At 43.9% G+C, this 14,006-nt stretch overlaps 1 protein-coding gene across 6 annotated transcripts in view; it reads right to left on the bottom strand.

Moving 5' to 3' along the window:
• The window catches only part of Fat1 (FAT atypical cadherin 1), a 118,954-nt gene that overhangs the window by 85,952 nt on the left and 18,996 nt on the right, over window positions 1-14,006 (bottom strand). The window lies entirely within an intron of this gene.

Genomic DNA, 14,006 nt, shown 5'->3' with positions numbered 1-14,006 from the left:
CACTTGGGGAGGCAGAGCCAGGCAGATCTCTGTGAGTTCAAAGTCAACCTGGCCTAAAAGGAGTCCAGGACAGCCAAGGCTACACAGAAAAACCCTGTCTCCGAGGGAAAAGAAAAGAATGAAAAGAAGAAAAAAGAGAAAGAGGAAGGAAGGAAGGAAGGAAGGAAGGAAGGAAGGAAGGAAGGAAGGAAGGAAGGAAGGAAGGAAGGAAGGAAGGAACATAGGTTGGTTAGTTTGGCCAGCCAGGCAGGTAAATGGGCTTATAATCCAGCTACTCAAGAGACTGAGTCACGAGGTTTGCAAATTCAAGGCCTGCCTGAACACTGAATAAGTCCCAGCCCAAACTGAGAAATTTGGTGAGACTATCTCAAAATAAAACATAAAAAAGGAAAAGAAGGCTTTTCTTTTTGAAGGGTATAGCACAGCAGTAGAGCACCGGCCTTGCACACAGGCAGGGTTCTGATCTCAATCCCCACTATACCAAAGAAAGAGGGGGCCCAAGGGTTGGGGAGAAACTCTGCTCACTTCATTTTCTCCATTATTCAACCAGGCTTTTAAGGAGTTTGCTGTAGAGGAATTTTAATCCAGCAACATGGATCTGGCAAGGTATCACATCCAAAGACTTTCTAGGTCTGTGTGATCCGGCTGGGATGACACATCTTTTATCCCTCTAGCTGGAATATAGACACACCTCACGCCTTTATTCCCAATCAATGACCTCTAAATTGAGGGACAGACAAGAAAAAGAAAGATCTGACAGAATGAGTCGGAGATAGGATATGCCCAACTTTCATGAGAATAGGCCGAAAAGAGAAGCTACTTAAGAGGAGTACAGTAGAGTTGAGAGAGGAGTAGAGAAGAGAGAGTAGAGAAGACAATAGAGTAGATTAGAGTAGAATAAAGAGTTCAGTAGAGAAATAGTACAATAGAGTTGAGTGCGTACAGCACAGTACATTATGGGCAGTTTGGTGTAGTTGAATTCATGCAGTTCAGTCCATGGAGTTCAGAAGCAGAGCAATTCACGAGAAGCCAATTTCTGTCAGCTTGGAGAGGAGTTTTGAGCAAGAAAGGCTGAGTTGAACCAGACAGCAGGAGTTAAGAGAGAACTAGAATGGGTGAGCGTATTCAGCAGTAAGCCTCCAAGACGACAATTACTTCTGGTGAACCAAGGCTACATTTACACTTTGCTTCTAAGTTAACGGCATCCACCAACAGAAATATTCAGATTATTATGTGTATTTGTGTTCCCCATCCAGATTGGGGAAGCACGTGGAAGTGAGAGGACAACTATGTGGTGTTGTCCTGCCACCTTTATGTGGGTTCAGGGACTGAACTCAGGTACATGTGCCTTTCCTCAGTGACCCATCTTGCCAGCCATGGCTTTTTAAAAATTATATACCTGCATGGGCTCTATTTAATCCAGATAGCTTTGAAGGGCTCTGTAAACTGCAGTTTTAAGAAACTCATTTAACAATGCCAAGCAAATACAGATTCCACTACTGAGAGTATTGGACAAGAACTCAACGCTGGGCCAAATAAATGGCATACGATGGAAACGGATATGCAAACACTTTTCAGGAGGGTTATCAAGCACTATCCCCATTCTGCAACCACAGAGACGTACTTCGCACCCCAGATTTGTGCATACACCTAGGAAGGAGCCTTACAATCTGCGACTCTTCAGTCTAGGTTTTGGTATTCAGTATGACAGGTGAAGCCCAGAGATCAGCATCGGAGCTGAACTAATTTCTTGTTCTATTTCCTATCTTGGCAAAAGAATGCTTTTCAAGTAAAAGAGAAGTGTCCACCATCTAAAAAGAACACACTAAGCCACAAAACAAATTTATAAGGTCTTTCCAGTAATATTTATTGAGGTGTTCTCCTTTGCCATTTTATGATATTCATTTTGATGTCACATTTTTACACATTCAGGGAGGGTTTGTGGGCTGTAGAGCCAGGCAGAACTCTAAGCATGAGACACAGAACAGCCTCTGCCCTCACAAACCCTGTCTTCTAGAAGGAGACCAAGGCAGATTTTACAAATGCACAGTTATTAAAATGCACCATAAGCAGAATACATTTTAAAAACCTTTGGCACTGAACGGAAGAGGGTGGGGCTAAGGCAAAGATGTGTGAAAATCCCTTATGGAATCCTGCTATTTTATAAGGTTTTTTTTTTTTTTCCAAGTAATTTGAACAGAGGTACCCTGCATGGCTTGACATGGGTTATTAAACAAAATTCTCAGGGCTGGGTGTGGGATACTGCCCCACAAGTTATTACTTGGAGAGGATCCAGGTCTCTCAAAACAACCAAAGCTACTGCCACTGGTCTTGGCTGTCCACCAGAACTAAATGGTAAGACCCTATTGCTGTCACATGCTTGGGTGACAGGATATAGAAAAATCAGGTGGCAACTTGATCTAAAAATTTCCCCCCTACTGGTCAGTATAACAGTGCTGGAAAATAATATGCAGGGAAGAAGACATACCCAGAAAGAAGACATCAGTGATCTTAACCACTGGTCTGGACCCTGCTCGCTGAAAACCTGACCTGCCAGGCAAGATATGGCTACTTTTGAAATAGAGGTATGAGGATCAAGGGGTAATTAATCACTTTCTGATCAGACCTGAGGCCTGTTCACAGGAGGGAATTCATGACAGGTACATCTGGTCAAAAGTCAAAGGCATGGGAGTGGGCGAGGGTGGCCGCTACTATTCTTCTGTTAAACAGAGATCTTCTCAGTATTTGTATTCATACCCACAGTCTAATGCTACTCTTCAGCCTTTGCCAGAAAAGTCTCTCTCTCTCTGCTGTGAGCAGAGACTCACAGCTTGTCAAAGTGCTGAGAGTAAGTGACCGCTGAATGTTCAGCACTAAATGAGACATTTATATCAACTTCCTCAACCAAGGTTAGGAAACATCTTGCAAGAGGGAAGCAGAAAAGAATGTCAGAGTCAAAAGACAGGAGGGAGGTATGCTGAGAAATGATGTCTTCTGCTTACCAACAGAACCACTGTACTCACAAACTCACTACCGCTTTGGATCTGTACAAGGTTAGGTCAAGAGCAGCAGATAGGTAGCAATGGCTAGCCTCAATTTAGGGAGGGAGACAGGGAAGGAGGGCGGCAGGGAAGAGAGTGAGGAAGGAGGGAGAGAGAGAGGAAAGGAGAGAAAGGGGAGAGAAGAGAGGAAGGGAAGGACATGAAGAAAGAGTTATGAATAAGAAGTTGGGCCTAGGTCAGATTAAAAAAAAAAAAAATCACTGGCCTTAACTCTGTAGCTATGATACTTAATTAGATCTTTCTGGCACCAGTAACATAGATAATTAAAACCCAACACAAATTATCTGTGTTCATGCTTGCCTAATCAACATCCATCAACTTTATAATGTTAACAGGGTATTATAAAGAAACACTTTTTTTGGAGATATTTTTACCAAGGAGCCAGCTGGCTCTGAATCTGCAATCCTGCCTCATGCCCTCAATCCCCCGGCACCTATCACCACACCTTATTTAAAGATCCTCTAAAGACACTGCAATCTGAAATGATGATTTCCACTCTGTGGCCGAAACCAACCAAGTTAACGTGGCATTTATAAGTCCAGCTCACCCTCCTTTAAACAGGTTAAGCATCTTCAGCTGAGCAACAAATCCCAGGATGAAAACTGCCAGGGAACACTAGTTTGGTTTAGCCAAAGATGGCCACCAGGGAATATCAACTGAGCACCAGGCCCCAGGTTCAGGGAAATAGAAGTACTGAAGTGGCCTAAGGTTAAGAGGCTTCAAGACTACCGAGAGTGTCAAAGCCGACTCCGACTCCACTCCCTCTTCCCCCCAGGATTGGCTGGTCAATCTCTTTTGTACTGAACAATACTTCTCATTTTCTTTTGTCTTAAAAGAAAGGCTTATTCATATATCTAACATAGTTTATTAAATCCTACATACCCTGATTTGTAATTCCACAGACAGAAAACTAACTGTGAGCTTTCTGCCAGCTTACCCAAATAAATAAAGGAGCACTAGTAGTGAGGCAAGAGTGGTAGGCTGGCTCACCTAAGGACCGGATCCTGGCCCAGAGAGCTGCGCACATTAAATAAAAACAGACTGTAATGTTTACTTGTGCAGCTACGTACCTAGCACACACCTCAACGGGGAGGCAGCAAGGGCTTACCAAAAAAAAAAAAAAAATGTTATTTTACTTAACACAGCTTAAAATGACTTTCTGTTGAGAAATTTTAAACATGAGGACATATTTTCCCATCAGAGTTGCCTCTACTTCATTTATGAAAGAGAAGTGGGAAAACTACTGTTAAAAGCAGAGCAACACTGGATTAAGTGCCATGTAATGTATGTGAGACGACATGTATGTAACACATCATTTGAGCAGAGGGACTTGAAGCTGGGCGTCTGAGGACACTGAAGGTCCATGAATACAGCTTCAGTCCAGGGGAGCCTGTGCAACTGTAAGCAACCTGGCCCACCTCTGAAGAAACAATCAACCACTTTTAACAGAGCTGCAAAGTTTCTGTGGCAACCAAACCCCCAATGGCCCGCTGTTTTCAGAGGTTTAGATCTAGGCATCAGGGATACAGGGATTTTGCTCAATCTTCATAACTACAATTACTGTGTCCGTCGACTGCTTGTTGACCCAGTAACTTGTGTGCTGCTATGTTGGCCACTGTGGTTAGCAGAGAGGACATAGATGACTAAGGCTGGACTCTGTCCCTGAGTCAAGGTCACAGAAATGGAAGAGCCAGATACCAGTACACTGAAATCATCAATCTCCTTGGCCACAGAGAAGCAACATGACCTGGTATGAAGGAAAAACTGCTCCAGGGAAGCATTGACTACTTAGCAGGGAAAAAAAAACTAAGAAATTACTTATCGACTGTCAATTATAAGAATCCAACGGGAAATGATTTAGAATCGCCCACAATGAGCAAATCTACAAGGAAAGAACAGCTTTTTAAGTGCATAAAAAGAACAATCAGTTCCATATGAAGAAAAAAGCTTGTGAAGGAAGTGTTTGTAAGCAGAATTATGTGGGGCAGGAAAAAGAGCTGATCAAGTGGTAGAAGTATATGTAGAAGCAGGAAGATGGAAAGCAACAGCACCACAGACTGGCAGGGGAAGGCCCAGAGGTGGGGACAAGGGCAGGGGTGGGCTCCACACAGATCAGGCAAAGGGGGGCCAGTGAGAAGTACACACAACTCACATCAGGGAGCAAGGTTATAAGGCATTACAGGCTGACCACAGAGCTGGGACTTCATGCCACCAGGGACACAGACGGGTGAAGGAGGACTTCATGAAAGATGGAACAGCTCTATTGTAGTCCTAGCACAGAAAAATATAACTGTATTGCAGTTTAAAGCATACTGACTTCTGGCGCACTACTATTTTATCAAGAAGGAGTATTTCAAGATGCAATGGCAGAAATCAATGTGCTGAATCTCTGTCCAGCGTCACATTTGTACCATTTAATAAAAACGAGAAACAGAAAGAGGAGCATCTAAATTTACTCATGGATTACCATGACACAACTAAGGCAACAGCCTATGTAAAAAGCTTTTTATAACAGTGACACAGTGCAAGAACTCAGTAAGTATCCACTGTAACTACATACAGATGATGGGGCTTACGGAGATGGGATGGGAGAAGCTAGCCAGTGGTAAGGCTACTGGAAAAGTTATCACCAACTAAAAGGATATTAAGAAATTATTGAAATGGGCAGGTAACTTCTAGTTTGAAAAAAAGAAATCAAGTACGGGAAAATTACATTTGGCTGCCCTCCTACCATCTTAAATCAAACAAACAAACAAAAAATTCAGAATCCCAATCCATAGGTTACTTCATCAGCCATGGAACAGGTTCAATGCAGAATCAGATATCCTGAGATTAGGAACAGCTTAACCGGCAGGGCAAGCTAAACTAAATGAGGCCGGCCCTCAACGTTCATACATGTTTCCTGCTTTGCATCACTGCTGCTAAGCTGGAGGTCTGCCAGCTCAGCCAGCTGAGGTATGTGTCCTTGAATGGTAATCTTCTCAAGTCCATTTATTCCTGGTTACAAAGTCATGAATGACTCCTGGCACTGGGTCTGATATGGTGAACATGCAATATTTACAATCAGCAGTGTTAAGAATAAATCAATCAATGCAGTAAGGTTTACTGCCAAGTAACATATATGCAGCTATACTAAAAACTTGACCAACTCAGCATGCCACACCAAAACAAAAGCAACTAAATGGTCACGGTGGAGAGGAGGAATGATTTAACATGGACAGACAGCTAAGCAGCTAAGGTATAAAAACATTTTTTTTCATAATTGTAAAAGGTAGATAATATGGGAAAATACCAAATTTTCACTGAACATTACCTCTATACGCACAGACCACTCATCAAATTATAAGCATCTGAACCTTTCTTTCACCTTCTTAGAACATAAGAAACAGCTCCTTGACAGGACACTGGAATATTCAGCTCCTTGACAGGACGGTGGAAGACTCACTTTCTTACCGAGCACCAGATGGCTGGTGGGGACAGGTGCAGAAGCCAAGGGCATCAAGGAGAATAATGTCAGAGCGCAATGACCACAGGAACTCAGTGCAAAGGGGAAGCACAAATTAGATTAGCTTCAGCTACTTTGAAGGATTTGCTGGGTCTGAAGAAGCCTAGTAACTAAGTCAGTGGTTCTCAACCTTCCTCATGCTGTGACCCTTGAATACAGTTCCTCAAGTTATGGACCCCCAACCCTAAAACCCCAACCCTAAAACCCTCCATGCTACTTCAAAACTGTAAGTGTGCTACCGCTATGAATTGCAATGTAAATATCTGTGTTTTCCGATGGTCTTCTGTGACCTCTGTGAAAAGGTCGACCCGTCAGCCCTCGAGACCCACAGGTTGCAAACAGCTGACCTAAAGCACTGTTTCCACAGTTTTGATGCAGGGACTCTGCAGCCTCCACATTCCAAAGGCACAATTTTCACTGACGCTGCATGTGCTTTTCATTGCAGACACGGGTGAGGAACATGCCAAACTTGGTGCTAAAACACAATAAGTGACTCTGAGGACATGAGGCCAAAAGACCCTTAGATTCCAGGCTCCTTCAAGACCAAATCTGAAAGCAGGTTTCAAGCCTCCAACAAAGCCCAAAGCCTGGCAGGAGCTTTCACGTGAGCTTCCTCTGAGCATCCCTCTGGGCACCACAGCTAGAAAGGGAGAAGTAATCCAAAGTTTTGGTGCTGAGGACCCAAGCAGCCCTGGGCAACTTCCTTAGCCTCCGCATAAATGGTAGCTTGCCTGAATCACAGGCAAAGCGTCTGGTGGTTGTAAAAATTAATAAATGAATTCACATAAAGTACTTACAACAGCTCCTGTTGGCAAGATTCAGAAAGTGGCTGTTGCTTACTTTTCTATGTTTTTTTTTTCCTGTTTTGTTTTGGGGACAAGGTTGTACTATATATATAGATATAGATATGGCCCAGGTTGGCTTACAATTTGGAACTGGCTGTGTTTTATTATGCTGATCCTCACTGTGTTGTGCCTACCATGGAAATGACGGTACAAGCCCTGTTTTAAGGTTGCTTCTACCTGATACTCTCCAGCAGTCCCCAACCCCAACACTTCATCTGACCCTGAAGGAGGGCAACAGAGCAAGTACCACTGAGCTCTGCTTCAGCCTAGATCTTCTGGGGAACACTTCAGAGCATCACCTTCGAAAGCACCACACAAATAACTCAAGTGACTGTTGTTTCCTTTCAAAACAAAAGGGAGTTTCCTGGATTGCTAATTAGATTTCACCTCCATCTTAAAAAAAATAAATAAATAAAAAATAAATCTCCTGTCTCAGGGAGCCTTTCCAGCTCCTGACCAAGAAGAGGCTACCTGACCTGCCTAAACCAAACCAAACCACACTAAAGATGATTCCTGCCACAGCCTAACTCGCATCTCACTATGGCTGGGAAGTAACTTTCTTTCTCCTCAACTTTGCTAGGAGAACAAAAGGGGGGGGGATGGGGAGGGAGGAGGAAGAATCAAGAGGACAGCAGCTTACGGGAGGAGACAGCAACACAAAAGCCCTTTCACCAGCAAATTTCTGACCTCCCCAACAGGCCTCCCACCAGTATCTCTTTTAAGTTCCTGCTGCCAGAAATTTTCGACCCAGTTCCAAGGAAGCAAACCGCTCCCACCGCTGCAACCACCCTACTGAAGGCTGCTGGGCTCCTTCCGCTGTAAACTCCTCAGTTACACTGCCCAGGGCCCCCAGCAATCAAGACCCCGGAGGACCCTCCACACTGTTGCCTGTCAGAAGTAGGACAAAATAACCCCCAACGCCTAGGATATATACACAATATCCTGAGTTATTAGGACATTCTTAACACTGGAACGAACAATACCAAAATCAGTGACTAAGACAGTCGGTCCCATAAAGAGAACACCACCCCCTTTCCCCTTAAGAGAAAGGCAGTCCAGTCCTCAGTCAGGCCTCGTGGAGGAAGCCTATAGTTCCAGCTACTCAGGAAGCTGGCACAGGAGTAACCACAGACCACAAGTTCAAGCCCTACCTGGGCCACTAAGCAACTCTATGCCAGAATTAGAAATAAAGGGTCTGAGAATACAGCTCGTAGCAGAATATTTACCTAGCACTTGTAGGCAGGAGGGAAGGAGGGAGGGAGGGAGGGAGGGAGGGAGGAAGGAAGGAAGGAAGGAAGGAAGGAAGGAAGGAAGGAAGGAAGGCAGGCAGGCAGGCACAGCCTTCACTTTCCCTCCCATATTTCATGTATGGTGATTTCTCTTGTCACAACAGCTACATTTCCATATTAACTCACTCCAACTTTTCCACAGAAACACAAATTTCAGTTCCGAAAACATGACTGAATTAACAGGCTCACAATTTGTTCTTATCTTAATGAAAAGCATGGAGTCCCCAAAGAAGCAGTTACAAGAGGGAACACTGAGCCGCATTCCAGTAACAACCCAACCCTGAACCAAACTACCCCAGAAAGAAGAGGAATCGTACCACAGGCGTCAGATTACCCAGCCCACTGTGGGGACCAGACTGAGATAAACACCACTTTCAACCTAAGTGTCCATTACAATTAAAACACAAACAAACAGAAAGTGGACTAAGCATTTCCACAGACCTGGCCTAGTTTTCAAAGTTAAGAAAATGATATAGGATCTTGGTCCTCAAGCAGTAAGGGACGAGAGCGCTAAACAATTTATTCCAGAAATGTACAGAAGGGAAGCTCCTTCTCTTTCTTTTCGATTTCACATCCAAGCTTACAACAAAGCAACCAGGAGCATGAAGCAAAAATGAGGAGATAGCTGAATACAATGTGGATGAACCAAAATCTTTTGTTTGTTTCTCTGTGTAGCCTTGGCAGTCTGGACTCCATTGGTAGACCAGGCTGGCCTCAAGTTCACAAAGATCTGCCTGCCTCTGCCTCCCTGAGTGCTGGGGGATTACAAGTATGTGCCACTGAGCCTGGCTGGCTGAACCAAAATCTAAACACGAACTTAGACATCCTTCAAAAATAACTCATGAAGCATTTCAATTAATCCCTTTTTAGAATCCTCAGTGGGGGTATTTTAATTGTACTTAGCATATGTGTGTGTTGTGTGTGCACATGTGCTTGTGAACACACTAGAGTCAAGTCTGTCCTCAGTCCTCTTCAACCTGATTTCCCCCAAGATGGTCACTCAAGGAACCTGAAGTTAACTGATTTGGCCAGGCTGCTTGGTCAATGGGCTTTAAGGATCTGCCAGTCTCTGCCCTATCCTAGCTCGAGGCTAGCGCCCAGAGCCACCCTGGCTGGATCCACTTGTATGGGCACTGGGGGCTTAAACTCAAGTCTAAGAGGCATACACTCTGCCTATTGCACCATTCTCCCAGTCCCTCGGGCGATTTCAAGAACTGTAATTAGAGCCTTGGAAGTTGGTACTTGGAGAAGACTAGCTTTCCAAGCAGCTTTTCTATGCAATGCTAGACCCTTGCAAGCCTCAAGGGGCAGAATGCTCACAGGCCAGGATCTGTGAGAGCAGGTGAGTCTCAGAGGCTGCTCAGAGTAACACAGAGAGGTATCAGATGGGCGGAAGACTATCACCCCCACGCTGCAACTAGACATCACCTCCTCGAAACGCAATTAGCAAAATATGTATGAAACTCACAACTGATAAGACTGTATTTTGATGACCTATTTTAGGGAGTCCATAGAATTTTTTTTTTAATTATTCCTTTTGGGGGTATTTAAAACTGAAGCAGATAAAGAGAAGAATCTTAGACACAGAAAGAATTAGATTCAGGTTGCCGAAATGTTCTCTGGCATAAAGAGATACATATCAGACTGATGGTGTTGAAATGGTTAAAGCCACCACAGAAACCTGCTCATATTATGCAATCTGCTTGAGCAGCTGAAAGCCAAAGACAGGAAGGAGACTGGTTCTTGGTCTCCAGAGCAAAAGCAGTTGTCCTAGTGCGTTTCTCTGCTGCTCTGATAAAACAACAGAAAACGTGGGAGGAAAGGGTTTATTGGTCTTACACTGCCAGGTCACACACCATCTTTGAGGGGAGTCTGGGCAGGAACCTGGAGAGAGAAACTAAAGCAGAGGCCATGGAGGAACAGGCTTACCTTCCTTGGTCGGCTCAGCTTTCTTACACCAGGACCACCTGCCCAGTGATGGCGGCACCCACAGTGGGCGGGGCTCTTCCATATCTACCAACGATTAGAAAAATGCCCCCACCGGTGTCTCCGCAGGCATGCCCACCAGCCAATAGGATAGTAGCATTTATTCTACCCTCTATCTGGAGGGTCCCTCCCCTCCAGATGAACAACCAGGGCAGTGGCCCTGACAGGCCCTGATCACTTAGCACAGTGGCAATGGGCAAGGAGCAAAGTGCTAACCGGACCTTGGACAGTGCTCCTCCAGCTTATCTGCATTTTGGGGCTGTCTTCTGTGAGGTTCTCAGTCTTCCTTCCCAAACTGTTCCCACTTTTCTTCATTGGAAATCTTTCTGTACATCTTTACCGGCCAAATTGATTAGCTTGCTACTTTTGGCTCTATGTGCATGCTTATGTTGTAGGTTTGTGTGTGTGTGTGTGTGTATTCGTGAAGGCAGATACACGGCTGGGTGTGTATGCAGGTATGTGGAGGTCATTGGGTGTGTTCCTCAGTCTCCTGATACCTTTTCTTTTTTAACATATATTTATTTGGGGGTGGAGAGGAGGGGAGAAGAGGAACCAGTGCTACAGTACCCACGAGGAGGTCTGAGAAAACTTAGAGGAGTCAGTGAGTTCCAGGGACCGAATAAACTCTGGTTGTCAGGCTGGCTGCTGCAGATCCTTTATCTATGAGCCATCTTGCAGGCCCTTCATCTTATTTTTTCTGAGACAGAACCCAGAGTCCACCCACTTGGCTTGGCTGGCCAGAGGAAGAGCTCCACCCAAGTCAGTCGGAGGACTAGGAATACAGACAATAGACAATGCCTTTCACCTTTTTTTTTTTTAGAAGGGTGCTGGGGATCTGAAATCAAGTCTTCATGCTTGCAGAGCAAGCACTTTCCCAAGCAACCCGTATTCCCAGACTTCATCTTACCATTTCTACTGCATAAAACATGGATTCTTCCTGAACAAAGTCAGCACTTAATATCAACTCTCCCAGCTAGAAATCTACAAAACAACTAGGTCAGACAATTTTCCTGCCCAGCGCACATGTTTTAATATGAATGGTCCAATGTCTAACTAGTACATCACTTATACAATTTCAGGAATCATACACATGTATCTGCCGCACAGGCGGACGGTTCCTCTGCAAAACAAGAATGACAGAATAATGAATCCACACATCCCAGTTTTACTCTCATCCTTAAACAGCCTCATAAACAGGTGTAACAGTCTCTCAAACGCTAACCAATCTCACTGCCCAGAATTCCGGTACCCCACCTTCCGTCCTACTAAATTACCACTGGAAAAAGTCTGACCCCGCCTGGCCGCTGCATACTGGTATGGGTCTATTTCAGGATACCATCCTGTTTGTTTGGCTCTCTCCTCTTTTTCCCCATTTGGCAACAGGAGCAAACCCACCCCTTAAATTTATAGGTGAAAAAAAAAAACAGTTTCTTAGTTATCCCTTAAAAAAGGCAATGAAAGCTATTTTCATTTTTTAAAAAGCCAAAAGGCAGTGCTCATAATTTAAGTCATGAAGAGAATGCAAACTAAGGCTCAAATTATATTTTCTGACTCAACTTTAGCTTCTAACAGCTCCTTATAGGCTTTGAAATTTATGTTGAGAGGAAAAAAAAAAAGACTTATGAATAACTTCCCAGAAAATGCACAGGAAAAGTATCAATTTCAACCTTAACTTCTGAGTAGTTTTCTATATCGTTACTGGACCACAAATTATGATTTATATTGGACAGCAGGACACCCACTTCCTCCCCAAAAAGAGTCTACTCTTCAGAAGACTGATTACCAAACACTATTGACTATGCCATTTTCCTCCCTCTTAAACTAATTCTGAGAATTCTACATGAGTGATGCTGGTGAAATATAATCAATTAGGGGAAAACCCCCTCGAGTTAATAGAAAACGTCATTTTAAAAAAGCCTGCAGCCTTCAAATTAGGTCCTCAGACAAAGGTTCTATTTTCCACATGTTGTATGCACCCTGAGAGGGCTGTACAGGTTCTTGGGTAAAGTATGGCTAAAATCCTATGGGTAAGTTGATGAAGGTTTTGGCTTTGACCACCCTGCCCTCCGAGTGTAGTAAAGCGAATATTCCAGCACCAGTCAGGTCTAGGTCGTCCTCAGTTGACTGGTGCTGGAATATTCGCTTTACTATACTCAGAGGGCAGGGTGGTCAAAGCCAAAACCTCCATCAATTCACCCATTTATTATGTTATTGTTTATTGAGCAGCTTCTGTGCACTGGGCATTTGGGGCTAGATGTTGGAGGTAGAAAACGCCTGCCCTGTATAGTTCACACCCCATCAGAACCCTGACTTGTACGTATAGAATCTGTGTAACCAAAGGAAAACAGTACACACTTAAGACCTGGCTACTGGCAGGGGAGGGGGCAAGCCTTTAATCTCAGCACTAGAGAGGCAGAGGGAGGTAGATCTTTGCTTTGAACACCAGCCTGGTTTAGAGTGAGTTCCAGGACAGCCAGGGCTACACAGAGAAACCCTGTCTTGAAAAACAAACAACCCTCCTCCCCAAAACAAAATAAAACAAAACAAAAAAACAACAACAAAAACTGGCTACCTTGGAGATTCCACTTTTAGGACTGTGTTCTAGAAGATATATCATCACAAGACACTGCCACCATTTCCAAAAAATATTAATAAATCCAATATGTTATTTTACAGCTTCCTCACACAAATCTTGATGCAACCCAGCCTTGTATAGAGTGCTTGCCTACCATGCAAAAGGTCCTAGGTTCAATCCTCAATATCACAAACCATAAAAGACTAGATGTCTTCATCTTACAGATAAAAGGGAGATAATTTTAAGTATTACCTCACTTGTCTAAAATCATGACTGAAAGAGGCAGTTGCAGGCCAGATCTCTTCAGTTCAACATTTCCCTACCTTGGCCTCTCAAAGCCTGGGGGAGGCAAAGCAGACGATAGAGACGTTTTAGCATACAGAAGTCTCTGGTACATTGCCTAATTTTGCAGATGTGCAATACCCTCCGGATGGCATGCCAAATGGTGTTGATGTTACTGTACTAGCATGCAAACGTAACACCATGCAACACCTAAACCAGAATCCTTTCCAAAGTTACTACAAAACCACAACGATGATCTTGATAATTTAAGAGATCGGTATCTATGGTAATCATTGCAATTTTCTTTCTTCAATTCCTTTGGGTCCAGCCTCTTGGCTTACCGCATATATCTTCGTAGCCCGAAAGGACAAAAACATGTATATGTACTTCAAGGCTGAGCCCTAGCAGAAACAAACTAGGAATTACGAAGCAAAGACAAGAAGAGATAGAAGGAAACATATC

Source organism: Psammomys obesus, unplaced genomic scaffold, assembly GCF_907164565.1.
Source record: "Psammomys obesus unplaced genomic scaffold, mPsaObe1.curated_primary_1811, whole genome shotgun sequence".
Taxonomy (NCBI): domain Eukaryota; kingdom Metazoa; phylum Chordata; class Mammalia; order Rodentia; family Muridae; genus Psammomys; species Psammomys obesus.
Note: the sequence above shows the minus strand (reverse complement) of the source record. Positions and strands in the feature narration are given on the sequence as shown.